General features: G+C 40.3%; 1 pseudogene across 1 annotated transcript; it reads right to left on the reverse strand.

The window, feature by feature from the left end:
* Positions 1-779: 779 nt before the first annotated feature.
* On the reverse strand, positions 780-2,031 carry LOC308489304 (mitofusin-1-like; annotated as a pseudogene). The gene has a single exon. The product of its transcript is annotated as a mitofusin-1-like (transcript).
* Positions 2,032-15,995: the final 13,964 nt, after the last annotated feature.

Raw genomic sequence — 15,995 nt, forward strand, 5'->3', positions numbered from 1 at the left:
AGAGCAATGCAGTTTGTAAAGCAAAAAGTGACTCTTCCCATCAGACATCAAAAATTAGTTTTGAGAAAGAAGGAGAAAGGAGTATTCTCTAACTCCTGGATGCTAGGAAGCAGAGTTTTTCAGAATCAAAAACGAAGAAAGCCTTAATTAAGAGAAAGTCTCCACCCCTCAAGAGTCACATAGTTGGTTCTGTTGCTTTTAACTAATTTAACACCCTGAGATAGAACATTACCGGAATCTACACAAGAATTTGCTATTTAGGTACAGTGAGTACAATTCATATTTAAAGTCATTTCATAAAAATAACTGTCCCAAATCATCCAAGTTCCATTTTCTCCTATGATGGTCACCAAAAGTGATATCTATGGTTAAGATCTTTCTTTATTGCTTGAATGTAGAAACTGCTTAGGCAAATTCTCCAGCTCATTTTTTTAAAAAAATATTTTACTGGGGAAGGGGAACAGGACTTTCTTGGGGAACAGTGTGTACTTCCAGGACTTTTTCCCAAGGAAAATTGTTGTCCTTTCAGTCTTAGTTGTAGAGGGCGCAACTCAGCTCCAGGTCCAGTTGCCATTTCTAGTTGCAGGGGCGCAGCCCACCATCTCTTGGGGGAGTTGAGGAATTGAGCTGGCAACCTTGTGGTTGAGAGGATGCGCTCCAACCAACTGAGCCATCTGGAAGGCAGCTCAGCTCAAGGTGCCAATGGACAAGGGAAGACCAGCCCAAGGAAAAACAAAAGACAATATCCTCTTGAAAATCTGAACATAACTTGTGGCAATTTAGGTCATAGCTGAGGTCAAATGTCTTGCAAGGAATCGGTGTGTGTAGTTTATTCTACATATGCTTTTCTTAATATCCAGTGTTAAAAGGTTCATTTGGTTTCAGATAAAGTCCAGTCTATCAATTTGGTCTTCCCTCTCTTCCACTGAATAAACTCTTTTCTCTGCTGCTGCCACGTTTATTAAATCCATTATGTTTTTCACAGTATCTAGTATCTGTTGAGCTCTGGTAGTGTGCTGTTCAAACTTTGCTTTCACTGATGACTGCAAGATACCCTCCTCAAAGATTTGTTCAAAATTCTGAACCTCCTGTAATCTTGCCTGAAATCTTTCCGCAAGTGCACCACCACCTTCTGGCATCCCCTGAGCTTTGTGGATTCTAGCATTAAGAACTTCCTTTGCAGAAATAAAGATACGATTCCTTGCTTCTGAAGGAGCCACAACTTTGAGCTCCTCCCCAAAGAAATGTAGGCATCTTTCCATGTGCTGTCTGCATATATCTTCCATATATCCTGGCTATGATGCAGAGGCATCCCAACGATCATTCAGAATGAAAATATTAGGCTTGGAAAGTTGCTCATTTACCCTGTGAAAAAACTGTTTTTCCGTGTTTATTAGTGTTGATTCAGAGTTTGCAACCAAAATGAAGACATCAGCATCTAAGCAAACCTTATCAATCCAGCTATCCAGCTCAGTAGTGACATCTGTACTTGGATTGTCCACTAACACCAGGTCATCTCTGAAGAGGACACATTTTGCCTTTGACCAAACCACATGCACGAGAGAGCCAGCTTTCAAGTCTTTGTCCGCATGAAGGGCATGGGCGCTGATGAACTGTCTTCACACTCTTTTTTTTTTTTTAAACTAATCCTCTGTCATAAGATAAGCTTTATCTCCATCAATGCCTTCAACATTCAGTAAGCAATTTGTAGAATGGCCAATTCTACTGGGGAGGACTTTATCCCACAACATTGCATTGATAACAGGGCTCTTCCCACCTCTTGTCCTGCCAAAATAGGCCACTCTCATGTGTCTCCGAGACAGCTCTCAACCAACGATGGAAAGCTTGTTTTTATACCCCTGTATTTCTACCATATCATCCTCAGTAGCTATTTGATCAAGTTCTGGATTCTTGGATGCTTGCTTCAACAAAATGTGATCCTTCAGTAACACTCCAGTAACTGTCCAAGATTGTCATAATTGCCTTCTTTGCCAGCACAAAATGCTTCCATGGAGAAGCACTTTCTGCCATTATGCTAGCTGTCCTGGCTCCGACTTGTCACTCGGCAATTGCAGTTCAGCCACAGCCCTGAGGCTGCCTCATCCTCTTAAAGGAGGTTCCAGAGGTCTGGCTTTAAGGTTCTGCCACCATTAATATTCAAACCAGATCACAGGACTCCTCTAGCAAAGACCCCACTGCCACAATTTCTGGGTGCCAAGAACGCTGAGCAGTAGTTACAAGGATCTTCCTTATGGCTACCCCTGAGAGGTCAACTGCCTCTGTAACCACAATTGCTAAAAGATGGATAACACATGGCCCCTGCGTCCTCATGTTGCTCTTTTACAGACTCTCACATAGCTGTTTCTAAATAATAAAGTAGATCATGTGCCTGAGCTCAAGCAGTAAGGGAAGCTGGGAAGGCAAATCCTAGCTTCTCTCTCAGTAAGGTGGACCTCATAATGTGAGAAATGCTCGTCCCCATAGGAAAGCTATTCAAAAGATCCTGGATCTTTCAAATAGGAAAGCTATTAAAAAATACACACAGCGGGCGGCTGGTTAGCTCAGTAGGTTAGCACGCATTGCTACTAACACCAAGGCTGCTGGTTCGATCCCTACATGGTCCACTTTGAGCTGTGCTCTCAAAAAGAAAAACAAACCACACAAAGCACATACTCCTCCCCTTAAATGCCCAACATCTTCCATACTTAAATTTCCAAAATAGTAATGACAACATGCTCCCCTAACAATTCATTTATCCTGTACACAAATGAAAATGAAACTATCCTTTCCCCAAAAGGAGGGCATTCGAAAGCCAAGTGACTTACCACATCCAGCTCCAAGACTAAAATCTCAGGCTGATGTCTATTATCCCTCGAATTCTGTCAGTTATGTCTTGGTATTCCACAATGTAGACTATAAAGTTAACTAACAAAAAATATACCTTTTACAAAATAGGAAAAACAGATAGGGAAAATTAGTTAAAAATGTAAACATAGCAAAGAAGAAAATGTGGGTACATACTATAGCCTTCATTTATGCGACTGGTCACGAGGTCAGAATTGACATTTATGATTTCCATCTTCCACTATTCATTTCATGTTCTCTTAGTTCACAGCCGGCAACTCAGCTGGTCAGGGATCTTTATCGGGTAGTATGGTCCAAATCTTTATTTCTAAAGGATCTGATCCTTTAGTGGTCCTGCGTTTATGAGGTCGCTATGGCTTTCCATTAACTTTTACCTCTGGAAGTTGCAGTGCTAAGAGGCATTCCCTTGGATATTCCTCTAGAGTCTAGACAGCTCTTTGTTACTCCTATTATACAGCAACAACCTTATTTCTCATTGGAAAGCAAGATCAATCTTCTAAGCCAATATTGCAATCTTAGCTTTTGCCTGGTTAGTCAATGGCAGAAAAGACCAAAAAGTCCAGGTGACAATCTCAGCTTCCATTTCAATGCAACCATTCTTGTGTTCCCTGGTGGAAGCATTTTCCCCTTTCTTGGGAATTTTTTAGCGTTCTTTTTCTAACTTCTTATTTTAAGACCTAGCTTATTATCAACCTCTGTTTTCTAATACAGGCAATCATGGCTGTAAATTTCCTTCAGGTGACCATGTTGGCTTTATCCCATATATTTTTTAAAAATCTGAAATTTGTTGATCATCATTAAAGAGACCATGACCCAGAATATAGTCTACCCTTGTGGGCATTTTATGTACATTTGAAGAGAATGTATATTTTGCAGTTGCTGTGTCTTGTTTTGTTTTATAAATGTCTATTAGGTTAAGTTGGTTGTTAGTATTGTTCAAGTAATCTATATGCTTTCTAATCAATTACTGAGAGAAGGGTATAAAAAACTCTATGGTTACAAATTTGTTTATTTTTATCTTTAATTCTTCATATATATTGTTTTATTGTTTTCTTCATGTTTTGAATTACATGCAAACATATTTAACATTGTTTTGTCTTCCTCATGGATTGACCATTTTGTCATTATGAAATGTCCCCTTTTATTTCTGGTAATACTCTTTGTCTTGCAGCCTACTTTATCTAATATTAATATAGTCATACCAACTTTATTATGCTTACTGTTAGCATATTATATCCTTTTCTATCCTTTTACTTTCAACCTATGTCTTTATATTTAAAGTATACCTCTTGTAAACAGCAAACAGTTGGCTCTATTTTTTTTGCCTAGCATGGCAATCTTTTACCTTTTAATTGGAGTGCTTAGTCCATTTATACTTTATGTAATTATTGATACGATTGAGTTTAAGTCTACTGTCTTTCTATTTGTTTTCTATTTGCTCCTCAACTCCTCCTTTGCCTTTTTGGGGGGTTAATTTAATATATTTTTAGTACTGTATACATCTATCCATCTCTCTATCCATCCACCAAACTATCTTGTTTGTTTAACGCATTTCCAGGTAAGTTGTAGATATCAAAACAGCTCATCCAGTAGTATGATGGTAAATGTTTAACAACTGAATCTCTGAAAAAAAATGTATTGAATTGTAGTATTTACCAATTTCCATCGTGCAAATATTCCCCTCATGTCTGATTTCAAACTGTCAATGTGACACCACTGAACAGAGTTGGGAAGAGATGATTAATAGTACACCACTATATAGTATTTCCATTATACAGAATAGATATAACCTTAAGAGCATAGATTATAACAAAATATCATAGCATTAAGAAGAAGTGATGAGTTTCAAGTATTTGCTACCTTTGTGTTTAGTATAATTTATTTAATTTCAAATTTTATAATTTACTTTTTAACAATGCTGTACTTTATAACTGGCCCTCTACAGAAAATGTTTGCTGATCCCTTCTATAGAGTTTCTAGATAGGAAGTTTTGAAAGTTTCCTGTTATTGATTTCTGATCTTATGGCATCATAGTCATCTGTATATTATTGGTTTGAAAAATATTTGTTGAAATAAATTTTGTTGCCTCATATATGATCAATTCTCAGAAATTACCCAGGTATACCTGAGAAAAATATGTATTCTTGAATTTTTTGTGTATTGTTGTAAACATAATGTCCATTAAACCAAGATTGTTAATTGTGTTGCTCACATTTTCCATATCTTTTTTTTTATGAATGTATTTATTTATTTATTTTCCATATCTTTATGAACTTTTTTGTTTGCTTGATCATGACTTAACTGAGAGGTGTGTGCTAAAATCTCCTATAATGATGGAGATTTATCTTTGTCAGCTATCCTCATTTGTCCATTTGTCTTTATAGTTCTGTTAATTTTGCCCTAAATATTTTGAAACTATATTAGGTGCATATGAAATCATAGTTGGATCTTCCTGATGAATTGAAGCTTTTATCATTATGTAGTAATTCCCTTTACCCACAGAAAGGCTCTTGTGCACTAACATCTATTTTGTTTGATATATATATATATATATATCAAACATACATATACATATACATATATATACTTAAAGCACATCTAAAAATGTTTTTTTCCTTTTTTTTATTTTTTATTGAGGAATATTGGGGAACAGTGTGTTTCTCCAGGGCCCATCAGCTCCCAGTTTTTGTCCTTTAATCTAGTTATGGAGGGCCCAGCTAAGCTCCAAGTCCAGCCACTGTTTTCAATCCAGGGGGTGCAGCCCACCATCCCATGCTGGAATCGAACCGGCAACCTTGTTGTTGAGCCATCAGACAGCACCATATACTCTTATCTTTTATTTTATCTGTTGTATATCTTATCTGTATCTTATCTGTTGATTTTAGTTCATATATATTTACTATGATTATTATATACTTGGAAATATTCCTTTTTTTTAATTTTTATTTTTTCAAAGATTTTATTGGGGAAGGGGAACAGGATTCCATTGAGGAACAGTGTGCACTTCCAGGACTTTTTTTTTTTCCAAGTCAAGTTGTTGTCCTTTCAATCTTAGTTGTGGAGGGTGCCATTCAGCTTCAAGTGTTGTCCCCTCAGTCTCAGCTGTGGAGGGCGCAGCTCAGCTCCAGGTCCAGTTGCCGTTGCTAGTTGCCGGGGGCACAGCCCACCATCCCCTGCGGGAGTCGAACCGGCAACCTTGTGGTTGAGAGGACGTGCTCCAATAAACAGTCATCTGGGAGCTCAGTGGCAGCTCAGCTCAAGGTGCCCTGTTGAATCTTTAGTTGCAGGGGGCACTGCCCACCATCCCTTGTGGGAGTCGAGAAATTGAACTGGCAACCCTGCGGTTGAGAGCCCACTGGCCCATGTGGGAATCAAACCGGCAGCCTTCGGAGTTAGGAGCATGGAGCTCTAACCACTTGAGCCACTGGGCCGGCCAGCGTATCATGTTATTTTGTAATTATATATTTTTTTATTTTTTTAATGCTTTGTTTTTATTTTTTCCTGCCTTCTTAGAACTGAATGGAATTTACATATTAATTTTTATATTATCAAAATAACATATCTTAATAGCGTAGTGTAAGCTCTGACAGTTGTTATTTTTGGAATGTAATTACCTGATTTAACCTTTGGTTGCTGAGGCACCCACTTCAAAGAGGCATCCAGTTCAAGGAAGGCTATCTACTAGATAAACAGCCATGCAGCCACTCCTCACTGTGGCTCCTTTGTTTTAAAGAACTTAGTTGACTTCAATAACTGACAATCTCACCACTTGTTTTTTTTTCCTCTTTTTTCTCTACCCTCACTTTAAATTCCTGCTCTTATGTTTTAAATTCACAAACTGTGAGCCTGCAAAACCTCTAACCCCGACCCTGACCCCAATAAAAGCAGAACCCCAGAAACGTGCATGTTTTCTTTACCCGTGACCTTGCTCTGTGACTTCAGGAGTGCTGTGTAATTTCCAGGTCCTGTAAATAATAAACTTTTATTTTTTCAAAGTTTATGGTTATTACTGAGGTGCGTCTTGCTTCCATATTAAGAACCACAAGGGTTGATCCAGCCAATAACATTGGTTATTAATAGGCTGAGACCAGCAAAAACAATTGGCACAGTCACAGGATTGCATGATTGCCTTTGCCATTAACTGAGGGGAATGCCCTTTACCTACAACTTCCTTACTAACCACCTAACTCAGGTGGATAACACCATCCAGGAAAGGAAAGGAGCATTGCTTGCTCTGCCTTACTTTCATATATTACCTCTGTCATGTGTTGCTTACGGTATCCAACCCAAAAGATCATCGCTTCCATAATAATCCAAGAAACTCCCAAGAGCAGTGTGATGAGGGTCATGTGGTCTATATAAGAAGAATGGACCACTAATTATAAAGGCCTTAATGAATAATTCATGAGGGTAAAGGTCATTCCTGCCTCAAGGCTAAGGAAAGCTAAGGAACATAGATTGGATGTCACTGCCCAAGTAGACGCTCTGGGCTACAAGCTCTAAGAAAAGATTCCAGCGTGTGAGGAGGATGGGAAACCTCTGCTGTTACCACTGAGTCGGTGGGTTGTGCCCACACTACATGTCCTAACCTGAAAAAGTGAAATAGCCTTTCAACCAGAAATCAATGGCACCACCAGAAGGAAAGTGCAACAAAGGCTTACGGTCTCAGTGTCACCATTTTACTCACTAATATTGCTCTTTTTCGCTTGACCTGATGGAACATTATGGGTTCAACCCCTGGTGTGATGTTGCTAAAAAATTAATGGGCAAATATGAGTGTCCTGAACAGCTGGTACCAGTGCCTCCTAAGACCCCTGAGGAAGTAGGTAACCAGCTCCTTGATAAATGCAAAGTTCCATGGAAGTTTCCTGAGCATTGCAGTGCCATGTTTACCAACATGCCAAAACTCTAGTATTATGTTCCACAGGCCTCGGGGCTTTCCCCAAGGACCCTGTGCATATCACACCAGTGGAAGCAGACCCCAATCCCAAAGAGGTCTCTTGGGATACCCTGGGAGGGAAATCAGCCACCTACGAAAAGGGCTAACAGTAATATTATCAAAAATTAAGCTTTGATTGCCAAAGCATCCGCTTCAAAGAGACATCCACTTCAATGATGGCAATCTCAAATAAACAAATTGCCTTCAGGTAACAGTAAAAATATCTATTCTCCTCAAATTAACATACAGATTTAATACAACCCCTATCAAAATTATAGCAAGAGTTTTGTAGATATACACAAGGTTATGTGGAAAGGCAAATTTATGTGGAAAGGCAAATAAACTAGAATAGCTAAAAACAATTTTGAAAAGAAAAATAAATTACCAAGAAGGAGTCTACCCGATTTCAAGAGTTATAATATAGTAACAGTAACCAAGATGGTTTGGTATTGGCAGAGAGATAGATCCATAGATTGATGGAACAGAATTGAGAATCCAGAAATAGACCCATACAAATATGCTCAACTAGTTTTGTTGTTGTTGTTTATAAAGGAACAAAAGTAATTCAGTGGAGAAAGGCTAGCCTTTCCACAAATGGTCCTGGAGTAATTGAATATCCATAAGCAAATAAAAAAAGTAGAAATAAATTTAAAAAACTAAAACTAACCAAACAAACAAAAAACACCTCACATCTTGTATAAAAATTAACTCAAAATGGATCACAGACTGAGACAAAATAGTAAAACTGTGCAATTTTTAGGGAAAAAAAGGGGAGAAAATCTTTGGGATCTAGGACTAGGCTGTTATTTTTGACTCAACACTAAAAGCACAATCCATAAAAGGAAAAACTGCTAAATTGGACTTCATCAAAATGAAAAACTTTTGATCTGTGAAAGACCCTGTTAAGAGGATGAAAGACTAATTACAGACTGAGAAAAAAATATTTGTGAACCACATATCCAACAAAGGACTAATACCTAGAAAGAAGAAATAACTCTGAGAAGTCAACATTTAAAAAATCCATTTAGAAAGTAAGCAACAGATATGAAGAGAAATCTCATCAAAGAGAATATACAGATAGAAAAATAATTGCACAAAAAGATGTTAAACATCATTAGTCATTAGGAAAATACAAATTAAGATTGTAATGAGATATTACTCTACACTTAAAGAATGTCAAAATTTAAAAAGTGACAACACCAAATGCTCGTGAGGATGAAAAGAAATTTTTACACATTGCTAGTGGGAATGTGAAGTGATATAGTCACTCTCGAAAAGTTTGGAAGTTTATTTAAAACTACATGCAATTAACATAAAACCCAGCAATTGTGCTTTTGAGCATATATTCTAGAAAAATAAAAACTTATATTCACACAAAAATCTGCACATAAATGTTCATAGCTGCCCTATTTGTAATTGCTCCAAATTGGAACTAACTCAGATGTCCTTCAATGGATGAATGGTTAAACAGACTGTGGTATATCCATACAGTACAGTACTATTTGGCATTAAAAAGGAGCAAACTATTGAGAAACAAAACAACTTGGATAAATCTCCAGAGAATTATGCTGAGTATGGGGGTGGGGGGCGAGTCCCAAAAGGTTATATAGTGTATGTGATTAGAAATGGAGAAGAAATTTTTGGCTCTCGGCTTAAGGATAGAAAATGGGAATGAGAGGGAAATGGATATAGTTATAAAAGAGCAATACAAGGGATTCCTGTAGTGATGGAAATGCTCTGTATCTTGATCATATCAATGTCAATACCCTGGTTGTGATGTCGTACTATATAGTTTTTCAAGATGTTACCACTGGGGAGAACTGGGTGAAGGATACATGGGATCGTTCTGTTTTATTTCTTACAACTGTATGTGAATCTACAATCATCTTAAAAGGTTTTATTTAAAAATGAAACCTTTTTCTATGGATTGCAAGGGTTTGAATGACAGAGAACAGGAAAAATCGTTTAGGAGTTTTGTTGTTAATATTCTTACACACACACACACACATACACACACACACACAGGACTTCATTGATAAAATATTCTGGTCAATGAATCCTTAATAAATGACCATTTTCAATGAGAATTCCCAACCCAAAAGCTTTAAAGTCTAAGAGGAATGACTCTCTCATGGTAGGATTTCCGGCAGAAGACCAGTTCAGTGGGTGCAGCCGTTTTGTCAGGAAGCCTTCCATAGCCCCGAAACCCCCACTCGTTGTTAATGGTGTCCCTGCCTCTTGCCAGATGTGGGGTCTCTGGACCTGCCCCATCTGTCCATGTGGGTCTCCACAGGCTTCAATGAGTCAATATTAAGTGTTTCAATATTAAGTGTTAAGTGTTTCAGACAGTGACTTCCCCTCCTCCTCCTCCTTTTCTTTTCTTTGAGAATGAGGTACATAGCCTGTGTTCTGGGAATGCCTAATTCTTGGGGGCTGCAAATGGCAGGTGATGGATCAAAGTCTATGGGATCTGAAGAAGAAATGTTAGCAGTCAAGTCTGAAGGCGATGAGAGGTCTTGTGTGATTAAGGGAGACTAGGAAATGGGGGGTGTGTGCTGAGACGGAAGTTCCTGGTAGAAGGGCATGTGTTGTGTTGCCAGGCTGACATTGCAATAGTGTTTGCCTTTCTACCCAGCATAAAGCCCCACAGAGCCAAGACAGTCTTTCAGAAGGTCACTGACACTGTGGTCTGACATTTGCCGCATTCTAGGAGACTTCTCCTCTTTTCAATGTAAATGACTTGAATCGTGGCTTGCAGGATATAATTGCTCGTTCATACCTTTACAAGACTTGTTATTACATTACACAGCTCAACCCATTGAAAAAAAGTCTGTCTTAAAAATACTTTGTTTGGAAAATATGCTTGCTTAACCTGCTATGCTCACTTTTAAGGATGCAGAGCGAGGTCCCTATCTGCAGGCTGGGAACTTTTTCTTTGACACTGGAGAGTACTGTCACACCAGGCATGGCCACCCGGGGGCAAGCAAGAACAGCTTGGGCAAGGTCTAGAAAGAAATTCCATTAGGAACAGCACCCAAGGAGAGAAGGAAGAAAGAGGAAGCTAAGGCTCCCAGTCACCAGAAAGCAGGAAACCCTCCCAGGCCATGGAGATTGGAATTGTCTTGCTGCCTGTCGGCCGAAGCCTGTTCCCTGGTGTTCCCTGCAGGATGGTGAGCAGTAAGCCCATGCACACTCCATAAGTCCTAGCCTGGCCCTTGGTGGGGTCTCCTTTGAACGGATTGGTGCCATAGTGCCTCACTGGCTGCCTGGCTGCCTTCAGGACCACCTGCCACAGTGCTGTGCTGCTCGGAAGAGAGCCTTCGGGAGACCCTGCTGGAGCCTGAGGTTACCGTTTGCACGCTGTACTGACTCTTTCCCATCCTGGCTTCCTTTATCTCTAGAATTTGTCCAAGTTACAACAAAAGGACAGCAGCATGGAGATAACTCACCTTCTGATAACAGCATCTGGGTGCAGTCTGGGGAGAATCACTGTGTCTCCCTCCTTGCCAAGGGGTGAGCATGTGACCCAGCCAGGCCAGCCAGCCTCTGTTGCCTGGGCACCAGAGTCTTGAGAGTGATAGAATAGGGATACAGCTGATTCCTCCAGACACCAATATACTGTAAAGTGTATCTGGTGGTTCCTGCTGCTGGGATTCCCTAACGGTCCTGTTTGTTGTCCTCATCATGACCTGGCTGTTCAGCATTCTTTGTATTATGAGTTACCCTTCCAGAGTCTGCAAATTCTTTTTTAAAAGACAACCAGAATTTGTTTCTTTTCCTTGCAAATAGAGAATGCTAAATGACACAGACGGACTGAATCTAACAAGGTGACATCACACGCAAGGGATACTTGCCTGGGCCTAAAAAGGGGTCCAAAACCACCTGTGTGTAGGCCAGATGGTGGAAATGGACCCTGGCAGGAGCAGAATGTGAGGTGAGAGCTTGGGGATTCCGGGAACAACACAGCAGGAGCCAGCAAGGCAATGAGAGCACTTCTCCTCCCCCAGTTATGGCTTTATTAATGGGGCATAAAATTTGGACAAGCCAGGTGATGCTCACGTGGCGTCCTGCAGAATGCTCAGAAAGGACACTATGGGGAAGAATCTGGAAATCCAGAGGTAATTGAAGGAGCAGAGTTGTTGAGCTTGGAATGAGAAGGCATGCTATCTTAAAATACCGCTTTCTTAGTCATCTGACAATTATTCCTGGCCTATCAGACACTGTTAGATAAGTCAAGGCATATTCTCTTTTAGAGAACTAGCAGTCTAGTACCCTGATGGGGGAAGTACAGGGCTCTGTGACAGTGGGTGCTCCAGATGAGGAGTGGGCTTCCTGGAGGAGAGGGTATCGCAGGTGAGTCTAGCAGGATGTGTAGGAAGGAGTTACTTTAGCAAACAGGCAGGTGGGGTGGAAATGGGAGAGGGGCCTTTTAGGCAAGGGCAATAATAGCAGGTGCCAGGGCTACATGGGGCGGGGGCATAGTGTCTCACATGGAGTGAGGGCTGAGTGTAAGGGAACTGGTACCAGATCCGAAAGAGCCTCAGATGTCAGGTTAAGGGAACCGTTGAAGATTTTTAAGTATGAAGCAATAAGATGAGATTTGTATTTTTAAAAGATCACTGTGGAAAAAGATTTGGAAGCAGAGCAAGACTAGAATATATGAGATTAGTTAGGAGTTAGTTGGAATAGTTTGAGAAGGGCAGGGGTCTGGGCTGGTGAAGTGGCAGGGGGACAGGGAAGGAATCAATGGGAGGGTTATTGGAGTGGTAGAATAAGGGGGAGGAGAGGAAAAGAAGAGGTCACAGAAGGCCTCATCTACCAGGTAAGACATTTAGTGGTGAGGGCGACAGCTGGTCTTCCAAAAGAGCTATCCTGTCCATAGTAACAGAACCTTGGATCACCAAATGCCATTTTGTCCGAACAGCCAGACTGTGTCTGGTTTACAGAGGCTGACACACAGCAACGAGATCCACAAGAGACTGCCTCATGATTCCAAATACTAATGTGTTAACTCCTAGTAGGGAATCAAACTTCAAAAATTCTCAATAGATGTTCTCAGAGGGACCAGATTACAACAGGCACCTCTGCTCAGTTATCAAGGGCCCTGGAGGCTGGAAGGGTCATCAGCAGTAACCAGAGGACAAAGGGAATGAAGGTATGGGTGTGGGTGTGCGGGGACACTGTAAAGCTATTTATCATGACCGTGAGCTACCTTCTGGCAAGGACTGTCTACTGATGTATCCACGTTTCCTGTGAAGTGATTTCTCATGTTAACGCCTCTCACCATGGCCAATTACCAAATTTCATCTTTCCGTTCGATCACCATTTTCTGCACAGTTCCCCCATCCTATTTTGGGTCACTTTTTTCAGTTGACACATTTTCCCACTATAGGCAGTATCTTATTTCTATCATACTGTGGAAATGAAAGATATGAAAGTTGAGAAATGATTTACATGTCACGTGATGGACCCCATCCCTAGGGCTCATAAATGCTATAAAATCCTATTTATCACATAAAGGTCTATGGGTATTTCTTTACGACTCAGTATTTTTCAATATATACCTGATTTTGGAGGGAAACATTAAAACACTGATTTTTCAACAAGTCAATGGGATGAAAAAAAAAAGCTGACATGGGGGATGATGGGGAATGGAAAGACTGTTCTAGAACAAAAAAGATTTAAGAGCTATAACACACTCTTAAAATGTATTACATAGACTTGTTTGAAGTCTAATTCAAATACAAGACTCCTCAATGAACAAACATTAAATTTCTTGTAAAACATGGCAAGAGTGGAAGTGAAATCAGAGACATGTTAGTCCAAGTTTATGGGGATAATGCCATGAAGAAAATGGCAGTGTACAAATGGATTAAACGTTTTTCTGAGGGGAGAGAATGCATCACTGATGAAGAGAGGTCAGGGTGGCCAGTAACGGGCAGAACTGATGAAACATTGCAAAAATTCATTGAATTGTGCGTCAAAATCATCGACTGACTGTGAGAAGCATAGCAGACCAAGTAAATATCGATAGAGAAACAGTTAGGAAAATCTTAACTGAAAATCTTGGCATGAGAAAGGTGTGTGCAAAATGGTCCCAAAGAAGCTCACTGATGAACAAAAGCAAAGGAGAGTTGAAGTTTGCCAAGACCTTTTGGAGAGGCAAGACAATGTTTTGGGCTGTCTTATCACTGGTGATGAAACGTGGGTGTACCAATAAGACCTTGAAACAAAGCGTCAAAGTGAACAATGGAAGTCAGCCAATTCTCTACGACCAAAAAAGTTCTGTCGGTCCAAGTCAAGAGTCAAAACAATGATGCTAATCTTTTTTTTATATCAGAGGGATTATTCATTATGAATTTGTACCAACTGGATAGTTAACCAAGTTTACTATTTGGAAGTGCTGAAAAGGCTGCATGAAAAAGTTAGATGAAAACGACCTGAGCTTTTTGTCAACAATTCATGGCTCTTGCATCACGACAATGCTTCAGCTCACATGGCACTGTCTGTGAGGGCGTTTTTAGCCAATAAACAAATAACTGTATTGGAACACCCTCCCTACTCACCTGATCAGGCCCCCAATGACTTCTTTCTTTACCCCAAAATAAAGGAAATATTGAAAGGAAGACATTTGGATGACATTCAGGACATCGAGGGTAATATGATGACAGCTCTGATGGCCATTCCAGAAAGAGTTCCAAAATTGCTTTGAAGGGTGGACTAGGTGCTGGCATCGGTGCATAGCTTCCCAAGGGGAGGACTTCGAAGGTGACCATAGTGATATTCAGCAATGAGGTATGTAGCGCTTTTTCTAGGATGAGTTAGCGAACCTGGTTGTCAGACCTCATACATGTGGAATCTTAAAAAACCAAACTCATAGAAACAGAGAGTAGAATGGTGGTCATCAGGGGCTGGGGAGCGGAGGAAATGGGGAGATATTGGTCAAAGGCAACAAACTTCCAGTTATAAGATGAGTAAGTTCTGGGGATGTAATGTACAGCATGGTGACAATAGTTAACTGTACTGTATTCATATACTTGAAAGTTCCTAAGAGTAGATCTTAAAAGTTCTCACCACACACACACACGGAAAAAAAGTAACTATATGCGGTGATGGATGCGTTAAGTAACCTTATTGTGGTAATCATTTTACAATATACAGATATGTATAGTAAATCATTATATTGTAGGCCTTAAACTTACACAATGTTACATGTCAATTATCTCAGTAAAGCTGGGGGGAAAGAGTTAGGATTCCTACAAGAATCTTACATTGGTATTCATCATCTCTGTTCTAGTTCATACCCGAGGTCTAAGGTAATTTATCCTGTGCTCCAGGTGGATATTTTGACCATTAATCCGTCTTTTTAGAGACATCTCATTTCTTCATGTTTTAGACACAGCCTTGGATACACAGTCCCATCATTTCACAAGAGTTCTTTAAATTTGCCCTTTCCCTTCACTGTTGAGCATCTGTCACCCTCGCTTAGGGGAATGAACACTCACCTGTGATCCAAATCCATGGCTTTTAGGTGCCTGGTGACATTCCATTGTTATCCGAAGCATATAGCACTGGGGTCAGCCAGTGTTTTCCCTTTTCTCTCTCAGTCTTATAAAATAAGGGCCCATGGCAACCAAACGTCAAAATAACAGCACAGAAGGGCTAAAAGTGGGGAAGGTACCATGGGACCGCTTAAGTATTGGTTTGTCAGGGCTGTGAAGGTGTCCTAGCTTAGCTAACTGTGACAGGTGACCTAGGAGTATAAGTATGAAAGTGTCAGTGCTCCAATCATCCTGGGGAGCTGGCTGCCTTGACAGGTTAACTCCATGGAGAATGCCAGGACGCATCTGCCGCTGTCGTCCACTTCAGCAGCTAGGGTTGGCTAGAATTACACCTTTGGCTTTCTCATTCCCCTGACTGAGTTTCAGACTCAGATATGCTTCTCTGAGATTCCACTGGTCATTCCACCAAGATTAGGCCTGCCTATCCCTAGTCCCACCTTTGAGAGAGGAGCCAATCTCACCCCATAACATGCTGTATCTTGCTTGTTACATTCCCTAAGGATGAGCTTATCAAGGGGCAACTCTACTTCATTCTTCAGTCCAGTTGATCCTCATGTAACCCATTGTGATCCGATTTTTATCTTCTCCTTCCCTTATCTCACTTGCTAAAACTTCTGGAGTCCCCAGCG

Source organism: Rhinolophus hipposideros, assembly GCF_964194185.1.
Source record: "Rhinolophus hipposideros genome assembly, chromosome: 20".
Taxonomy (NCBI): domain Eukaryota; kingdom Metazoa; phylum Chordata; class Mammalia; order Chiroptera; family Rhinolophidae; genus Rhinolophus; species Rhinolophus hipposideros.